The sequence below is a fragment of the Rhinatrema bivittatum genome, chromosome 5, assembly GCF_901001135.1.
Source record: "Rhinatrema bivittatum chromosome 5, aRhiBiv1.1, whole genome shotgun sequence".
Classification (NCBI taxonomy): Eukaryota; Metazoa; Chordata; class Amphibia; order Gymnophiona; family Rhinatrematidae; genus Rhinatrema; species Rhinatrema bivittatum.
In genome coordinates, this window is record NC_042619.1 from 14,747,671 (window position 1) to 14,767,335 (window position 19,665).

General features: G+C 48.0%; 1 protein-coding gene across 6 annotated transcripts in view; it reads left to right on the forward strand.

Annotated features, from left to right (window-relative positions):
• The first annotated feature begins 1,370 nt into the window (after window positions 1–1,370).
• ARAP1 (ArfGAP with RhoGAP domain, ankyrin repeat and PH domain 1) overlaps window positions 1,371–19,665 on the forward strand; it is a 437,360-nt gene continuing 419,065 nt past the window's right edge. For 3 of the 6 annotated variants that reach the window (XM_029602046.1, XM_029602051.1, XM_029602048.1), the window contains exon 1: window positions 1,371–1,503. The gene's annotated coding sequence lies outside the window, so the exon portion shown is untranslated. The remainder of the gene's footprint in view (window positions 1,504–19,665) is intronic. The other 3 variants (XM_029602049.1, XM_029602050.1, XM_029602056.1) reach the window with 1 other exon arrangement.

The window sequence follows — 19,665 nt, forward strand, 5'->3', positions numbered from 1 at the left end:
CTGCTCTGACTTGGAGTGAGTGTGTGATTGCGCACTGCTCTGACTTGGAGTGAGTGTGTGCTGATTGTGCACTGCTCTGACTTGGAATGAGTGTGTGCTGGGTGCGCACTGCTCTGCCTTGGAGTGAATGTGTGCTGATTGTGCACTGCTCTGACTTGGAGTGAGTGTGTGCTGGGTGCGCATTGCTCTGCCTTGGAGTGAATGTGTGCTGGGTGCGCACTGCTCTGCCTTGGAGTGAATGTGTGCTGATTGTGCACTGCTCTGACTTGGAGTGAGTGTGTGCTGATTGCGCACTGCTCTGACTTGGAGTGAGTGTGTGCTGGGTGCGCACTGCTCTGCCTTGGAGTGAGTGTGTGCTGATTGTGCACTGCTCTGACTTGGAGTGAGTGTGTGCTGGGTGCGCACTGCTCTGACTTGGAGTGAGTGTGTGCTGATTGCGCACTGCTCTGACTTGGAGTGAGTGTGTGCTGGGTGCGCACTGCTCTGACTTGGAGTGAATGTGTGCTGATTGTGCACTGCTCTGACTTGGAGTGAGTGTGTGCTGATTGCGCACTGCTCTGCCTTGGAGTGAGTGTGTGCTGGGTGCGCACTGCTCTGCCTTGGAGTGAATGTGTGCTGATTGTGCACTGCTCTGACTTGGAGTGAGTGTGTGCTGATTGCGCACTGCTCTGACTTGGAGTGAGTGTGTGCTGGGTGCGCACTGCTCTGCCTTGGAGTGAGTGTGTGCTGATTGGGCACTGCTGTAACTTGGAGTGAGTGTGTGCTGGGTGCGCAGTGCTATGACTTGGAGTGAGTGTGCGATGGGTGCGCACTGCTCTGACTTGGTGTGAGTGCGCACTGCTCTGCCTTGGAGTGAGTGTGTGCTGATTGTGCACTGCTCTGACTTGGAGTGAGTGTGCGCTGAGTATGCACTGCTCTGCCTTGGAGTGAGTGTGTGCTGGGTGCACACTGCTCTGACTTGGAGTGAGTGTGTGCTGGGTGCGCACTGCTCTGCCTTGGAGTGAGTGTGTGCTGGGTGCACACTGCTCTGACTTGGAGTGAGTGTGTGCTGATTGTGCACTGCTCTGACTTGGAGTGAGTGTGTGCTGATTGCGCACTGCTCTGCCTTGGAGTGAGTGTGTGCTGATTGTGCACTGCTCTGACTTGGAGTGAGTGTGTGCTGGGTGCGCACTGCTCTGACTTGGAGTGAGTGTGTGCTGATTGCGCACTGCTCTGACTTGGTGTGAGTGCGCACTGCTCTGACTCGGCTTTCAGTAGTTGCAGAAGAGGAAGGGAAAGTTGGAGGGAGTGGACTTTCTGTGCAGCCCCTACATGAAACCGGAAAAACGAGTGCAGGAGCGAGCGAGCGGCGGGGGAGCGGGGGTACTTGATGCTCTCCGTCACGTGAGGGGCCGGCGGAAGTGCTGGCCTCTTATTTATTTAATTCTGGGAGCTGCTTTTTGTCGCCTTTTGCTATTCATTCAGAGGACAACAAACTCGGTCTGCACTGGGAGGCGGCGGCAGGTCAGTTTCCTCTCTCCCTTCCTTCCCTCGGGGTCTCTTCTCTGTCTTGCATGCTTAGAGGAGGGGGGGGAGTGGGTCCTTGGCTCCCCCGGGTCCGAGGAGCGCAGCCTGTGGTGAGAGATGCTGACCCTGGCGCGGGGTTTGGGGTTTGCTTGCTCTTCAGTCTTTGTATTTATTTATTTATTTCAGTGGAGGGTGAGGAGGGGGGCTGTGCTTGCTTTCCCCTGTGTCCGGCTGTCTGTCCGAGCAGGTGCACGGGCTTCACTACTTTCCTCTTTATCTTCCCTAAGGAAAGTGCTCGCCCCCTTGCTCAGCGTTCAGGGTGCGGCCCCCCGGGGTGCAGGGTGGGCTGTGATGTTCAGGTGCCTGTCTAAGGGGGATTCTGGTTCAGTTTTTCCCTCTCCTCCCCGGTTCTCTGGGACTTGCCAAACCTTTGCATTCCCAGCTCCCTTCTTAAAATCCTTTCAAGCATCAGGTGGCCCCTACTTTTCCTGCCGTGAATGGGGGGGGGCTGGATGGTGCATGAACCGCTGTGAGGGTGGGAGAATTACAAACTGAAAAGCCCCCGGGCCAGGGCCGCCCTGAACCCCTGCCTGAGCTGCAGGCGGTGGAAGCTTTCCAGATCTGAGATTTCCCACAGCTGCCAGCGGGTTAGGGGGTAAAAACTCTGGTGCTGACAGCAATAAGCAGCATCTTATTTATTGCAGGTGGTGCTCCCCCCTGTAATGCAGCCAGTTATCCTTGGGTACCTGCCTCCAAGAGCTTACCACTTCTGGGCCCGGTTTATTTTTTTTTAAGGGTTTTACCCCCAGTCGGAGGGGGGTAGAAAACCCTTTCGGTGAACCCGGCTTTACATTTGGGAACTTGCGAAGTTTAAGGCCAAAGCTCTAAATGGTGAGTGGCAGAGACAGGATCTGAACCCAGGTCTCCGGGTTTGGCAGCTTTATACTCACACGGATACTAATCAGGGTCCCCCCCCCCCCCCCCCCCCCCCCCCCCCCCCCCCCCCCTGCCTCCTCCTGGTTGGTGCATCTTTCTGCTCAGCAGTTGAAAGGGAGGGACACGATCCGACCCAGGCCCCAAAAGCCCAGATTGGGGGGGGGGGGGGGGGGAGAGAGAGAGTGGCTCTCAATCAGAACCGGAGCTGGAACCCAGCGCCAAGAGCCTTCGCTCACAAATACCCGGGGAATTTTCTCCCCCCTCCCAACTCAACTGGCCCAATCACTGCAGGGGCAGCCTTCAGCCTTTAGGCTGGGCAGGGTGGGGGTGGGGAGCTCCTCCTGGATCGTGGGCCCTGAGTCGTGTCGTCCCCCCCCCCCCGGTGCCTGCAGTCCTGGGCAGCCCATGGAGCAGAATGAAAGCCGCGTTCTTGCACGCGACTCTGCGCAGTACCTGCCCCCCCGAGCCGCAGCTTGGACCCATCCAGTCCATTTTAGAGGGGGGGGGGGGGGATGTGTCACCTGCATAGTAAGTTTGTCAGTGGCAGGTGGATACAGGTGGGAACATCCCCCTTGCTTCCCAGAGTCCCGCTGGCTGGGTCTGTCGGGATCTTCGCTGTGCGATTTAGAAGAGTCCCGGGACGTAAATGGGCAGTAACAGCCCCCCCACCACACACACACACACTTTCCCCGGGGGGGGGGGGGGGGAAGGCCAATCATCCCGCAGGATTCTTTAATTTCTCGCCCAATTAGCTTCCGTGGCTGCGGGTCGGCTCTCTTCTCTGTGGCCCGCGGGCCGTGGCACTTTCCCTTGGACCGGTGTGAGAAGAATCCGAAGATGCCCAGAGAGAGGGGGGGACCTGGTGGGGAGCAATCCTCCTGCCTCCAGCCTGCAGAGAGCCCTGTTAGAGATCTGGGGGGGCACCTCCTGACTGCGAGGCAGGGGCAGCGGGAGCCGTGCGTGGGGAAACCGGCTCCGGAAAGGCTTTCGGTCTAGACCTGCCCCGCTCGTTTTACGGAGAAGGGGGGAGTTTATAGCAGAAACCCCCCCCCCCCCCAACCCCACCCCGTAAGCAGGACCGCGGGGCTCTTCTGCCCTACCGGATCAGCACGGCGAAAGATGCATGTGACCCCCCCCTCCCCCCCCACTCCGTTCCTCAACCCTCTCTTCTCATTCGTTTACTGTAAGGTGCTCACGGAGTATTTGCGAGCGAAAACTAACAAAAGACCTTCTGGATCTTTCCCAAAATCCAAGGCGGTCATTGGACCCTCTGGCCAGATGCACTGGAAAAATTGTGCGGAGACCGCTGGAGATGCTTCATCCTCTTCTTTCAAATGGGCTTGGTAGCAGAGGGGGGGCTGCACCGTGTGTGCCCTAGACCCTGCACGGTCAGAGCTCAGTCCCCGCTGGTGATGAATTATTGCATATTTCTAGACAGAAGCTGGCGGGGCGTATCTGTAACGCAGGGCCGGTACACAGGATGTTACAGCTGTTACCTCTCCCTCATGTAAATATCGGTGAAAGAGGAACTAGAGCAATATCCTGACTCGGGGGGGGGTCAGTGCCAGGCTGATTCTCAGCCAGAAGCTCGTTTCTGCTTTCCCTCGCCCAGACTGCGGGGCTCGGGCCTCTCTCCTCCTCAGGCTGGCGCCCATCTCTGCAGCTCCCTGAAATGTGGACTGGGATGCGCCTGCTCCCGCTCCGTTACCCAACCACCTTGAAGAGCGAATCCAGATCAGTTTGAAACTGTAAAATGAACCATTGGGCCGACTCAGAATGTCCTTAAAATGGGGCCAGGAAGCAGAGAGAGAGAGAGACTGTGAGGCCCAACCCGAGGATCACCCCACAGCAATACCACACACACAACTTGATTTCTGGCTTTACCCTTTACCCTTTACCCATTACCTGCTATTAAATTCACCTAGAGAATAGCCACTGCCATTAGCAATGGTTACATGGAATAGACTTAGTTTTTGGGTACTTGCCAGGTTCTTATGTCCTGGATTGGCCACTGTTGGAAACAGGATGCTGGGCTTGATGGACCCTTGGTCTGACCCAGTATGGCATTTTCTTATGTTCTTAACCTGTTCACCCCTAGAACCACAGCAACAGAGAGTCTGGCGGCAAATAAAGACCTTAAGACCCATCTAGTTTGATTGCCGGGTTTCCCTTCACTTTTTTCATCACTTGGGATCCTCACTGCTTATACTGGCTCTGCCTCCACCATCTCCTCAGGGAAGCCGTTCCATGCACCCACCACCCTCTCCATGAAAAATATATTTCACTGTGGTACTCCCGAGTCTATCCCCTTTGAGCCTCATATCCTGATCTAAGGGTCCTGTTCATGTACCCCATATCCTTCCTTTGAAGCAACGTGTCCTAACCTCCCACCTCATCTCCAAAAGACTCCCCTCCATGAGTAACACGAGAAGGAGGCCGAAGGCTCATGTATTCACACTGGCCTACTCAAGGGCCTACAATTTATTGGTCATCCTTCTCCGTACGGTTGCTTTTCTCTTCCCACTGATTTATTATGGGCTGGGCTGAGTAGATAAATACATCGCTCCTGAGTTTACTCCCTGTGACTTCATGTCATGGTCTCCTTATTCTACAACTTCTTCTCCATGCTTGACACCAGGGTCGGTTCTATAATGAGGCAGGGTGAGGCGGCCGCTTCAGGTGGCAAAAAAATGCCTCTTCCACCCTGCCTGCCCCTGCCATAGGGTTGCCAACTGTCTGTTCCTCAGGCCTTAATTTCTGGCAGAATGATCCAGAACGGGGGTTATGCCACCTTTTTTTTACAGGACCTGATGAGGCAGAGCAGAGCTGGCTGTGTAAATCAGTTGTGACTCCCCTGCAAAGTGGTGTGAAGAGAGTGCGTATTTGTGCGTGTTTGTGCGTGTGAGAGGGAGTGCGCGTGTGTGTGCGTGTGAGAGAGAGGGAGAGCGCGTGTGTGTGTGCGTGTGAGAGAGGGAGAGCGCGTGTGTGTGTGCGTGTGAGAGAGAGGGAGAGCGAGTGTGTGTGTGTGCGTGTGAGAGAGAGGGAGAGCGCGTGTGTGTGTGTGTGCGTGTGTGTGTGAGAGAGAGGGAGAGTGTGTACACGTGTGTGGGAGAGAGAGGTCACACCTAGCCCTGGCCCTGCTTCCTCCCTCCCCCCCCCCCCCCCAGCAATGCCCCCTCCATAATTCCCCTTCCTTTTTGTCTATAAATAAAGCCCTTGTGTCAGGGCAGAACGCCTTCTCTTCCTCGCCAGTGGAACCGGCGCTGTGCCCTGTGCCGTAGCCCCCCTTCTGCCTGCATAAATCTTGAAGCATTGAACCAGCTCCACTCTGTGCATTTATTTTCCTGTAATTTCAAGGGTTTACCTTACGTGGCATCCTGTAAGCTTGAATTAATTTGTGTAAATCAGGAGATGGGTGAACGTTGCATGAGCTCTCATTTCCTTCTCTGGTATAGAAATTTGCACGTGGTTACGACAACTTCTGTTCTGTGAATTACTGTTTATTGAAGTCTTAAGTAAACTAAGTTAAATATGGAGTCAGCTGCTGGCCAATGGTAGGGAAGCTTTAAAAATGCTCCAGGCCTTCACCACGAGCTCCGACTTCTCAGATTCCAACGGAATTGAACTGAACCGACCTGCTTTCCTAGAGGAAATAAAACGACTCCAAGTGTCGGGGAGCCATGAAAAGCGTGGGTGAGCAGCAGTGGGGCCCCTACCATTTGTGACAGAAATGTGAATGAAATTGGATGAACGGTTCAGAAGATGTTAGGGGGAGGGACAGACAGACACTTGGCAGCTGGGATTCGGTGCCAGGAAGTGCAGAGTCCATGCGTCTGGGGTGCGGTACATCCAAAGGAGCCGCGTGTCATAGGGGTGAGGGTGAAAGACTGATGGGGCCCGGACTGGGAGAGGGGCCTTGGTGTGACGGCGTCTGATGATCTGAAGGCAGTGAAGCAATGTGACAAGGTGATAGCTAAAGCCAGAAGAATGCTGGGCTGCATAGAGAGGAATAAGGAGGTGGTGATGCCCTTGTACAGGTCCTTGGTGAGGCCTCACCTGGAGAACTGTGCTCAGTACTGGTGCTCGTATCTCAAAAGGGACAGAGACAGGATGGAGGTGGTCCAGAGAAGGGCAACCAGAATGGTGTGGGATCTGTATCAGAAGACTTATGAGGAGAGGCTGAAGGATGTGAATATGTACAGCCTGGAGGAGAGGAGGTGCAGGGGAGAAAGGATGCAGAGCTTCAGATACCTGAAAGGATTTAATGATGCACAAACTTTGAACCTTTTCTGCTGGAAAGAAATCAGTAGAACTAGGGGTCACAAAATGAAACTCCAGGGGGGGATGACTCAGAACAAATGTCAGGAAATATTTCTTCACGGAGAGGGTGGTGGATGCCTAGAATGTCCTTCCAGAGGACGTGGTGAAGATGAAAACAGTAAAAGAATTAAAAAAGACATGGGATAGACACTGTGGATCCTAAAGGCTGGAGTTGAAATTTTTAAGAAAAGGGTGCATGGGGGGGTAACCTGCACGGAGCGGCAGTTACTGCCCTTAACAGAACCATGGGGGTAACCTGCACGGAGCGGCAGTTACTGCCCTTAACAGAACCATGGGGGTAATCTGCACGGGGCGGCAGTTGCTGCCCTTAACAGAACACAGGGGGGTAACCTGCACGGGGTGGCAGTTGCTGCCCTTAACAGAACACAGGGGGGTAACCTGCACGGGGCGGCAGTTGCTGCCCTTAACAGAACACAGGGGGGTAACCTGCACGGAGCGGCAGTTGCTGCCCTTAAGAGAAACTTGCTGGGCAGACTGATTGGACCATTTGGTCTTTTTCTGTCATTACTATATTACTATATAAGATCAGTTTCTCTATAGGAAACTGGGCAGAAGTTTCCTAGAGCTATTTATTTATTTATTTATTTATTTATTTATTTATTTGTAACCCCTGGGTTGGATGTGCCCGGATAGCGGTACCAGAGGCCGTATCTCAAATACAGTTTCAGGTGGTAAATGTCTTACACTCTCAGGGTTCCCCCGAGTAGGGGGAAAAGCCCTCACATTGCACTTCTTTAAGTCCAAGTTAAAGTTATGGTACACAGCATGGATAAGTGTTAGATTCACCAAACAGTGAAGCTGAACTGATTTCCAACCCTACTTTTCCTGGTAAATTGTAACGTGATGATAAAGTCTTTACAGCTGTTGAATTAAATAAATTTATTTATTTTATTTTAATTTTATTTTAATTTTATTTATTTTATGTTATTATTATTTTATTCTATCTCATTCCTTTTATGTCTTCCGCTTTTCCCCACTCCTTTTTATACATACCTGCTCCCTAACTAAGCCTAGTACAAGAACAACAAATTTTGAATTATACATTTACTGGACTTTTATCACTTATGACCTTCATTACTATGTAATCCAATCCAATTCTTATCTACCTTGATTACTATGTAATTTAAATTGTATATTTAGTTTTTCTTCTCATTGACTATTACTTAAAGTTGCTTAAATGTTCATTGTTCCATGTAAGGCCGTCTGGCAAGTTTTTGTTCTTTGTAAACCGGTTTGATTTGCATCTAATGTAGGAAGATCGGTATAAAAAAAAACAAAAAATAAATAAATAAATAAATTCACTTAGTGGTGGCTCAGATACTTGTAATAAATGTGACTTGGCAGAGGCTTGATTAGGTTTAACATGCTAAAGCCTGTTGTTTCTCCCATTCCACTGGTACAGGGCAGGTTAATTTCTCCCCTCCCGAGATCTGGGTGGTGTTCAAGGTGAAATCCATTTTAACACAGACTTTTAACTCCTGCTTCCTCGGTGTAGTTTTCTCCTCTGAACTCCTTCAGTTCCTCACAGTCTCCGAATGCCACCATTCCTTCTCCTCTTCTTCAGTATCAGGATGGTACGTGTGAAACTCCTCTTCCCCAAATCTCCATTCAATCTTCCCTGGGCCCTTTTGAGGGTCCATATCAATCCCTTCTCTCCTTCTCCTGTGGATGGCCGAAAGTCATCCTGCTCCTTGGATCTGGATGATTTCAGATTCCTCTTTCATGAAGGGAACCTCTCCCAGATGATGACAGAGCAATAAAAAACGTAATTGAGTCCCCTGTTTAATGGGTACTCGAAACTAAAATCAATTAAATACAAACATGGGGAACTCCCATCCAACTACATGGGGGCATTATCTCAAACAGAAAATAAAAAAACAGCCAGAGACATGTTACATCTAGAAAAAGAACCTAAGGAATCCACACATTAAGATGGTGGTCTGGCATCATATACCAGAGGAACCTACCAATGACTTTCCTCCACAGGGGGAAACTATACTCCCACACGATTTTTTTTCTGTTTCCTCCCCACACAATTGGTCTGCTCCTACCCTTGTTCCTAGTAGGGATCTGACAAAATCCACACACATGCATTTATTTATTTATTTAAAAAAAGTCGTAGTCTGCTAATCCAAGAATCTTAAGGCCTGATTTTTTTAATGCCCTGCGCGCAGGGAAAACGGGGGTTGTATACCTGCCGTGCGCATTTTAGAAGAGGCCCGGACTTGCGCCTAACCCCTGTTACACTCACAAGAGCCAGGCCTCTTCTAAGAGGCGGTCCCGGGGGCGTGGAGGGGCGGGCCAGGACAGCGCCATTCATCGCTGTCCAGGACCCTCGCACGCCGGCCGACTGCCGGCGCACGCAATTTATTTCAGGTTGGGCCCTGAATGTAAGTATTGAAACAAAAAAAAAAATGAATTGGTTGGATTTAGGATTTGGGGAGGAGAGGGGCAGGGAGGTTAGGGTAGGTAGGGGGTAGGGACGTTCCCTCCCAGTCCGCTCCTTAATTAGAGCAGACTGGGAGGGAACTGGGGAAGGCTGCGATGCATCGCCGTGCGAATCTGCAGAATGTTACTCCCTCGCGCACGTGCTATGCGCACGCAGATTATAAAATCCAGCACGCCTGCTAATCATGTAACATGTGCGCGCTGGCGCGCACATCTTATAAAATCAGTGCGTCCACGTGTGCCCACCTGAAGTGCGCTGACCTTACAAAATCTACCCGTTAACGAATAACATCTCAGATTCCAGCGAAATGCTCATTGCAGATTCTAAGTTTAACATTCATAAAAGAAAGTAGACAAAAACAATCAAATATTTGACCATTAAAATTAGAAAGTGGCAAACATTGTCACTTTGTACAATTTGTATTTTATTCACAAGCCTGACTGAAAAGCTTTGCTCTAATTTTCTTTGGGAAAACGTAAATAATTCACCCTGTAACATATCCAACAAAGTAGGTCCAGCTGTTGAAAAGGCTCTGTTTTCTTGTCTGTCTTGTAATCTGTGTCCTTAAATGATAGCATTGGCGACAGATTTGATGTCTAGAAGGAAGGGATTGCCATACTACATAGGGCTCAATCAATTCACTTAAACAGAAGGTTTCGTTGTACTCGCTTTATTTTAGGGGCACAGGCCCCAGGAAGCTCTTAGGTGGTGAAAAATTGGTAAGATTTTTTTTTTTTTAGCGGAAGTTGGACACACTGGTAAAACACCACATGGTGCATGTGAGCAGCCTGCTCCTGAGATTCCTATCTGATGGGAGTTACTGTTTTTCCCGGACCTCCTAAGCTGTCCTGGGTGAATTAAAAAAGGGACACACTGCTAGGGTAGGGGTTGTGATGTGAAACACTGGGTCCTACTTCTGCTCCTTTACAACTAAGAACTTCCTAAACGAGTCCTGATTTCTCAAAGGAAAGAAGAGTGACAAGGCCAAGCCTACACGGAGACACAGCCAGGTCTGTATCGACCTACCTTTGATAACTTGGAGCTTCCAGTTCTTAAATAAAGAAAAACCCAAAACAACCAGATACAAAAATGACCCCATGGCACATACAAGTATAAGATGATCTTGGGGACCCTAGAACTCCCCCCCCCCCCCCCAGTGTGCATAATCCCCGACTTCCCTGTCGTTAAGGTGTGTAAACCGATGGTCTACAGGGAAGAGGGCAGCAGATTTAAAGATCGGGAAGGTGGCTGAAGTCGAAAGGAGGGAATCGGATGACTCTGCAGTAGGCAAGCTGGGTCTGGAGGATACCTCTGCCCTGGAGAGGTGGGGTCATGCTGTGATCCCATGGTAACAGTTGGGCGTCAATAAGGTACAAGGAGATGGCATTTTCCACAGAGAGAGAAATTTAATGAAAAGGGGGTTGCAGTGTGAAATTGGAGGAAGGGAGACAGGCACAGAGGACATGGGAAGAAATCCATCTTTCCGGTGAGGATGGTGGATGCCTGGAAAAACCTTCCAGCAAAGATTCCTTCAGTCACAGAGAAAAGTGTTAAGAACAAGGGATGGAAGGGCAATGTGGAAGCATAGAGCAGACTGAGTGGCCCAATGTTGCGGGACTGGACTCTTAGACCAAGGGGGAGTTGACGCAACCTGCAGGGGGGAGCCCTGCAGGCCCCCACCATTGGTAGACAGAGCAGACTGGAGCAGAGGCCCAACTGGAGCTTCACCAATACTAGTCCGCATTCCTCTTAGGTTGGGCCCTTGGGTGCTGGGGCCGGCTGGACTTGGGCGCGGGCTTCTGGGCTGGTGGAGATCTGCCGAGATGTGGGGCAAGAGGCCAGTACAGGAAGAGCAAGTGGAGTCAGGTTCAGGCAGAGGTCTAGGCAGGCAGCGATGAGGCACGACTCCGCCTCAAACAATGGTCTGGGCTGGCGGAGTTCAGTCATTGTTGAGGTCGAAGCCAGAAGTCCAGTCCAAGAGGCGAGGAACAAAAAAGGGCTGAGAAGATGAGGGAGCACAGAAGTAAGACAGGATGCTGAAGACAGATGAAGGGAAGGACTGACCCCGAAGACAGGAACTTAGGAGATGAATCATACTGCTGGAATCCAGGAACCAAACTCAAGAACACACTCAGCACGATAAAGGAACCAGGAACTCTAAACAGGAACGCAGGGCAATGCACTTCTCAAGATGAGACGACCTATTGCCACATGTCAAGGCACTGGAGGAACATGTGGCGTGGCCTTGTATAGGCCTCAGCCTGTGATGTAATCAGAGGGCAGTGCCTGGCTATTCCCGCCACTGGCCCTTTAAATGTGGGGGAGATTGCCACATGTGTACCTAGGAAGGCAGAAGAGATGGCTGGCTGGAAGGCAGCCCAGCCCTGATGCCCTGATGGCGTCCTGCTGGAGTGGCATGGCGCAGCTTCCTGCCATGCTCAGAGGAGGATGATGATCAAAGCTCTCTGGAAGCAGAGGAGACACGGCATTAGGAGGCCATGCAGCCGGGCCTGAACGGCAGGTAGGGTGGCAGGCTGCGGGATGGGCCCATGGTCTGCCGAATGTAACAGTTCTGCCTCCTCTAAACCCCCTCCCTGAAGGTTTAGGTTTCCTAGGATGCGTGGCATGAAATTCCTTCAGGAGATTTTTATCTAGAATATTGGAACCAGGCTCCCAGGTGTGCTCCTCAGGGCCATAACCCTCCCAGAAGATGATACTCCCATCTTTTGCTTCATCAACGGACATTGAACTTTTTTACCAGATAAGTAGCATCGTCCTTGGAGGAAATTTCGTGTGGTTTGGGCAGTCTCGGAAGGGCCACGAGAATTAGTGGTTTCAAGAAGGAGATGTTTGAGACGATGTGACCTCCTAAGGAAGTAGGTAGACTTAGCTTATTGGTCATGGGAACAGTTTACCTGAGGATGGGAAAAGGCCCAATGTATCTGGGAGTGAGGCGCATAGATGGTAACCAAAGTCGAATGTGGTGGGTGCTAAGCCAGACTTTGTCCCCTGGCTGAAAAATTGTGGTGCAGCCTGCTGATGAGCGTCAAACATCTTCTTGGAACGGTCGACCGCTTTTTGTAACATTTCTGTGGTATGTACTCAGAGTCCTTGAAGATCTAGAGCCAGTAATAATGGGAGACTTCAATTACCCCAATATAGACTGGGTAAATGTATCATCGGGTCACGCTAGAGAGATAACGTTCCTGGATGGAATAAATGATAGCTTTATGGAGCAAATGGTTCAGGAACCGACGAGAGAGGGAGCAATTTTAGATCTAATTCTCAGTGGAGCACAGGACTTGGTGAGAGAGGTAACGGTGGTGGGGCCGCTTGGCAATAGTGATCATAATATGATCAGATTTGATTTAATGACTGGAAAAGGAACAGTGTGCAAATCCAAAGCTCTCGTGCTAAACTTTCAAAAGGGAAACTTTGATAAAATGAGAAAAATTGTTAGAAAAAAACTGAAAGGAGCAGCTACAAAAGTAAAAAATGTCCAAGAGGCGTGGTCATTGTTAAAAAATACCATTCTAGAAGCACAGTCCAGATGTATTCCACACATTAAGAAAGGTGGAAAGAAGGCAAAACGATTACCGGCATGGTTAAAAGGGGAGGTGAAAGAAGCTATTTTAGCCAAAAGATCTTCATTCAAAAATTGGAAGAAGGATCCAACAGAAGAAAATAGGATAAAGCATAAACATTGGCAAGTTAAATGTAAGACATTGATAAGACAGGCTAAGAGAGAATTTGAAAAGAAGTTGGCTGTAGAGGCAAAAACTCACAGTAAAAACTTTTTTAAATATATCCGAAGCAGAAAGCCTGTGAGGGAGTCAGTTGGACCTTTAGATGATCGAGGGGTTAAAGGGGCACTTAGAGAAGATAAGGCCATCGCGGAAAGATTAAATGATTTCTTTGCTTCGGTGTTTACTGAAGAGGATGTTGGGGAGGTACCCGTAATGGAGAAGGTTTTCATGGGTAATGATTCAGATGGACTGAATCAAATCACGGTGAACCTAGAAGATGTGGTAGGCCTGATTGACAAACTGAAGAGTAGTAAATCACCTGGACCGGATGGTATACACCCCAGAGTTCTGAAGGAACTAAAAAATGAAATTTCAGACCTATTAGTAAAAATTTGTAACTTATCATTAAAATCATCCATTGTACCTGAAGACTGGAGGATAGCAAATGTAACCCCAATATTTAAAAAGGGCTCCAGGGGCGATCCGGGAAACTACAGACCGGTTAGCCTGACTTCAGTGCCAGGAAAAATAGTGGAAAGTGTTCTAAACATCAAAATCACAGAACATATAGAAAGACATGGTTTAATGGAACAAAGTCAGCATGGCTTTACCCAGGGCAAGTCTTGCCTCACAAATCTGCTTCACTTTTTTGAAGGAGTTAATAAACATGTGGATAAAGGTGAACCGGTAGATATAGTATACTTGGATTTTCAGAAGGCGTTTGACAAAGTTCCTCATGAGAGGCTTCTAGGAAAAGTAAAAAGTCATGGGATAGGTGGCGATGTCCTTTCGTGGATTGCAAACTGGCTAAAAGACAGGAAACAGAGAGTAGGATTAAATGGGCAATTTTCTCAGTGGAAGGGAGTGGACAGTGGAGTGCCTCAGGGATCTGTATTGGGACCCTTACTGTTCAATATATTTATAAATGATCTGGAAAGAAATACGACGAGTGAGATAATCAAATTTGCAGATGACACAAAATTGTGCAGAGTAGTTAAATCACAAGCAGATTGTGATAAATTGCAGGAAGACCTTGTGAGACTGGAAAATTGGGCATCCAAATGGCAGATGAAATTTAATGTGGAAAAGTGCAAGGTGATGCATATAGGGAAAAATAACCCATGCTATAATTACACGATGTTGGGTTCCATATTAGGTGCTACAACCCAAGAAAGAGATCTAGGTGTCATAGTGGATAACACATTGAAATCGTCGGTTCAGTGTGCTGCGGCAGTCAAAAAAGCAAACAGAATGTTGGGAATTATTAGAAAAGGAATGATGAATAAAACGGAAAATGTCATAATGCCTCTGTATCGCTCCATGGTGAGACCGCACCTTGAATACTGTGTACAATTCTGGTCGCCGCATCTCAAAAAAGATATAATTGCGATGGAGAAGGTACAGAGAAGGGCTACCAAAATGATAAGGGGAATGGAACAACTCCCCTATGAGGAAAGACTAAGAGATTAGGACTTTTCAGCTTGGAGAAGAGACGACTGAGGGGGGATATGATAGAGGTGTTTAAAATCATGAGAGGTCTAGAACGGGTAGATGTGAATCGGTTATTTACTCTTTCAGATAGTAGAAGGACTAGGAGACACTCCATGAAGTTAGCATGGGGCACATTTAAAACTAATCGGAGAAAGTTCTTTTTTACTCAACGCACAATTAAACTCTGGAATTTGTTGCCAGAGAATGTGGTTCGTGCAGGTAGTATAGCTGTGTTTAAAAAAGGATTGGATAAGTTCTTGGAGGAGAAGTCCATTACCTGCTATTAGGTTCACTTAGAGAATAGCCACTGCCATTAGCAATGGTTACATGGAATAGACTTAGTTTTTGGGTACTTGCCAGGTTCTTATGGCCTGGATTGGCCACTGTTGGAAACAGGATGCTGGGCTTGATGGACCCTTGGTCTGACCCAGTATGGCATTTTCTTATGTTCTTATGTTCTTATCAGTTGAGCCACAGGCGATGGAACTGTGATGGGAATAGGCAATGGAGGTTGTGTTTGTCTCCCGTACATGATTCGGAAGAGTGAAGACCCTGTAGCTTCGCAGAAATGGGAGCTGTGGCAGAACTCTGTCCAGGGCAGAAGGAAGGCCCAGTTATTCTGCTGGTTATTAGGGTAGGCTCTGAGGAAGGTTTTTAAGGTACGGTCGGTCTGTTCAGCCTGTCCATTGGCTTGTGGTTGATAGACCGTTGTGAAGTCTAGTGATATATTATATTTTTTACACAGAGGCCGTCAGTACCGGCTGTAAATTGGGCACCTCTGTCAGAGACAACATGCCAGGGTAGGCCATACAGGTGAAAGACGTGCTGAGAGAAGAGCCAGGCGAGTTTTGGAGCCGTGGGAAGGCCAGAAGTGGGATGAAATGGGTCATCTTTGAGAAACGGTCAATCATGACCCTTTCTCAATGGAACAGCCGTTCGAGAGCGGGAGGTCCACCATGAAATCTATTATTTTATTTATTTTTATTTATTTGAGTTTTTCTATACCGGCATTCACGGAGATTCGTATCATGTCGGTTTACATAAAACAGGGGTGATCAATACATTATAAACGTGTATAAATATAACATGAGTATACATTTTATATATTTACAAATTATAACAAGTTATAACAGTGCGCAGAAAAAATCAGTTACAATAAAACAAGGATGGTTCTAACTGGGAAAAGAAGAAGAATAAGACGATAGAAATTTAACAAGAATAAGAACGTGTAGTGTTTGGTATGTCCGTATCAGTTTAGTGGGAGATAGACCGTCTTTCTGTATTTGGTGAGATCATCAGTCAGAGTCCGGAAAGGCTTTCTTGAACAGCCATGTCTTAAGTCTCTTTCTGAAGGTTGGAAGACATGGTTCCTGTCGTAATTCTAAGGGGATTGAGTTCCATAGTGGGGGGCCTGCTGTAGAGAAGGCCCTGTCTCTCAGGGTTATGTGTTGGGTGGTATTGGCGTGTGGTACCTGTAGAAGTTCTCTGTACACTTCTCTAGTGGGTCTGTTGGAGGAGTGTTTAAGTGCTATTTGTAGATGGAGTGGAGCTAGTCCATGGATATTTTTGAAGATTGTGGTTAGGGATTTATGGATTATCCTGAAGTGGATTGGCAGCCAGTGAAGGTCTTTAAGGACCGGCGTGATGTGATCTCTTCTTTTCTTGTTAGTTAGGATTCTTGCTGCCGTGTTTTGAATCATTTGGAGAGGTTTGGTATGGGATGATGGGAGGCCTAGTAGTATAGCGTTGCAATAATCTATTTTCGCAAAGATTATTGCTTGGAGCACTGTTCTATAATCATGGAAATGAAATAGGGGTTTTATTCTTTTTAATGTGTGTAGTTTGTGGAAGCAGTCTTTAGTTGTTTGCTTAATAAATGCTTTTAGGTTTAGTCTGTTGTCTATGGATACTCCTAGATCTCTTACTTTTGATATTTGTAAGTTGGCTGGCGGGTTCGTAGTGATTTTGCAGTTATCCGGTGAGATTAGCAGGAATTCACTTTTTGATTGGTTTAGAATTAGGTTTAAGCTGGATAGGAGGTCATTAATTTCTTTGAAACCGTTTTCCCACAGTTTTAGAGTTTTATTAATGGATTCTTGGAGGGGGATCACAATCTGGACGTCGTCGGCATAAATAAAGTGTTTTAGATTCAATTTGTTTAGAAGTTGGCAAAGTGGGAGAAGGTATAGATTGAAGAGTGTAGGTGAGAGAGAGGAGCCCTGAGGAACTCCTTGTGATGATGGGTATCTATGGGATTCTTTGTTCAGGATTTTGACTTTGAAACCTCTGTTTTCTAGAAAAGTCTTAAACCAAGTCAGCGCTGATCCTGCAATACCGATGTTAGCCAGTTGGTTTAGTAATATGGCGTGGTTTACAGTGTCAAAAGCTGCAGATAGATCTAATAAAATCAAAAGGAAGGCCTGTCCTTTGTCAAGGCCCAAAGTCAGGTAGTCCGTCAGTGATATGAGTAGTGATTCGGTATTTGAGGCTTTTCTGAAACCGAATTGAGTAGGGAATAGAATTTTGTGTTCTTCTATGTAATCCGATAGTTGCGTATTTGCTAGTTTCTCCATCACCTTGGCAATGAAAGGAAGATTGGAAATTGGACGGTAACTATTAGGATCTTTGGGGTCCAAGTTTGGTTTCTTGAGAAGCGGTTTGATTGAAGCTAGTTTAAGGTCATCGGGGTAGTGACCCTGGGAGAATGAGCAATTTATGATGTCTGCAAGAGTTTTGTTTATGGTGTCCGGGATTAGAAGTAGTAGTTTAGATGGGATTTGGTCGAAGGGATGGGAAGAGGGTTTCATTTTCTTCAGAAGTGTTTGGATCTCTGCGGATGTGGTGAGTTCAAAAGATTGGAGGGTTATTTCCTTGTTGTGGAGTACGTATGTGCTGGCTGTTGTGCTTGTACTGGGCTTAAGTTGTGTTAGAAGGTTCGTGATTTTATTACTAAAAAAGAGTGCTAGCTCATCCGCTCTTGATTGAGCTAGGTTAGATGGTATGTCCGGTGTATTTGCCTGAGTTAAATTGGAGACGAGAGTGAAAAGCGCTTTGGGGTCGTAGATGATGTCATGAATCTTGTGTGCGTAATAGTCTCTTTTAGTTTTTAAGGTGGAACTCTTGTATGAGTGGAGGGCGAGTTTGTAGATAGAGAGTGTAGCAGCGGAAGGGGCTTTACGCCATTTACTTTCTTTCTGACGTAAATTAAGTTTAAGGGTTTTTAGTTCGTTTGTAAACCAAGGCTGTCTTTTTGTCGTACCTTGTTTGACTTTTTTTGTTATCAGTGGATATAGTTTGTTTGCCACTGTTTCCGTTATGGTTGACCAGGAATTTATCGCTGAATTAGGTGTCGTATAGTCTATGCGTAAGAGATCTGTGATTAGATGATTGCTGAGTTCGTCAGATGAGCATACTTTTCTGTAGATAAATGAGTGTTGAGGTGGTTGTTTGTTGCTCGTTTGGGTCATCGACAAGGTTGTGGAGATTAGTGAATGGTCCGACCAGGGAACTGGTTTACATGTGTGGTGTGCTGAATTTGTTATACCTGAGTTCAGAAAGATAAGGTCCAGTGTGTGACCTGCCTTGTGTGTAGGTTCATTGATTATTTGTCTGAATCCCATTGCGGACATAGCGGTAAGGAATGTTTCGCAGCTGGTTGAGAGTGTGGGGTTGTCTACGTGTAAGTTAAAGTCTCCTAGGATTATCGTTGGGGAGTCTGGTTTGAGATAAGATGCTATAATTTCTAGGATAGGCGAAGCGTCTGCTTCTAGGAGGCCTGGAGGGGCGTATACTAGAAGGATTTGGAGAGTGTCTGATGTGAACAGGCCTGTTTCTAGTTTTGAGTCCGATTTAATTGGGTGATGTGTGAGTCTAAAATCTTTTTTAGCTGCTAGGAGAATGCCCCCACCCCTTTTCTTCTGTCGGGGAATGGAGAAAAAGTCGTATGTTTCAGTTGGTAGCTGGTTAATCAAAGCTATATCTGTAGATTTAAGCCATGTTTCTGTTATAGCACAGAGGTCTGGATTTGAATCTAGGAGAAGGTCATTTAAGATCAGTGATTTCTTGGAAAGTGATTGTGCATTAAATAGCATCAGTGAGAAAAGAGCACATCCTAGAAGTTGGGTGATTGGGGTAATCATGATAGGTATAAGGGATTTGTAGGAGCGTTGATTGTAGAGTATTGTTGATGATTTATCTGTGAGTAGCGTTCGATGATGGAGAATCGGTATTGGGAGACCGTGGCAGATTGTTTGCATTATTCGAAGTGTTGGTGGTGTTTGTAAGTAGACGTTGGGTTGTCTGAGTTGTGGCGTCTGGAAGTTGTTGTCTGAGTTGTGGCGTCTGGAAGTTGTTGTCTGAGTTGTGGCGTCTGGAAGTTGTTGTCTGAGTTGTGGCGTCTGGAAGTTGTTGTCTGAGTTGTGGCGTCTGGAAGTTGTTGTCTGAGTTGTGGCGTCTGGAAGTTGTTGTCTGAGTTGTTGTCTGGAAGTTGTTGTCTGAGTTGTGGCGTCTGGGAGTTGTTGTCTGAGTTGTTGTCTGAGTTGTGGCATCTGGGAGTTGTTGTCTGAGTTGTTGTCTGAGTTGTGGCGTCTGGAAGTTGTTGTCTGAGTTGTTGTCTGAGTTGAGGGGTCTGGACGTTTCGTTTGGTTAGTTTAGTTGTCTATTTGTGCTGTGCTGGTCATGTATATGATTAATGTTTGGTGTGGCTGTACTGTGTGTGCCAATTTGAGGTTGAACGTTGAAACTCGCTGGTGGGAGCTAGAGGACGGGCTGGAGTACTTTTGCTTAGCGCTGTGAAGGTCTACTCCGCTCTTAGGGGCCGCACGAAGGGGCGCACAAAGGGGCAGGCCCCTTTGTCGCGCTCCTTCGTGCGCGCGACGCCCGGCGCGCGACGCCTAGCTGCCGTTCGTCGATTTAAGCCAAAGGGGCTGTCCCCCGATTGGCTGTGCGGCTGAGCTGGCGATTGGTTCCGGCGACGGAGGAGGCGGAGAGGAGGCGCGGTTTTTATCGGGACAGCCTCGTGGTCGGCGCTGGGTCTGCCGTGGGTAAGCTGAGAATTTTTAAAGGCCTTACCCCGGCAGGTCTCGGCGCCGAATGCGCAGGCCCTCAGCGATCCCCGGAGCTCCTTCTGCAACGAAAAGCAGTGGGGACAGGGTTCCCGGGTACTGGCAATGGCTGTAACAGCCCCCAGGATTGTCC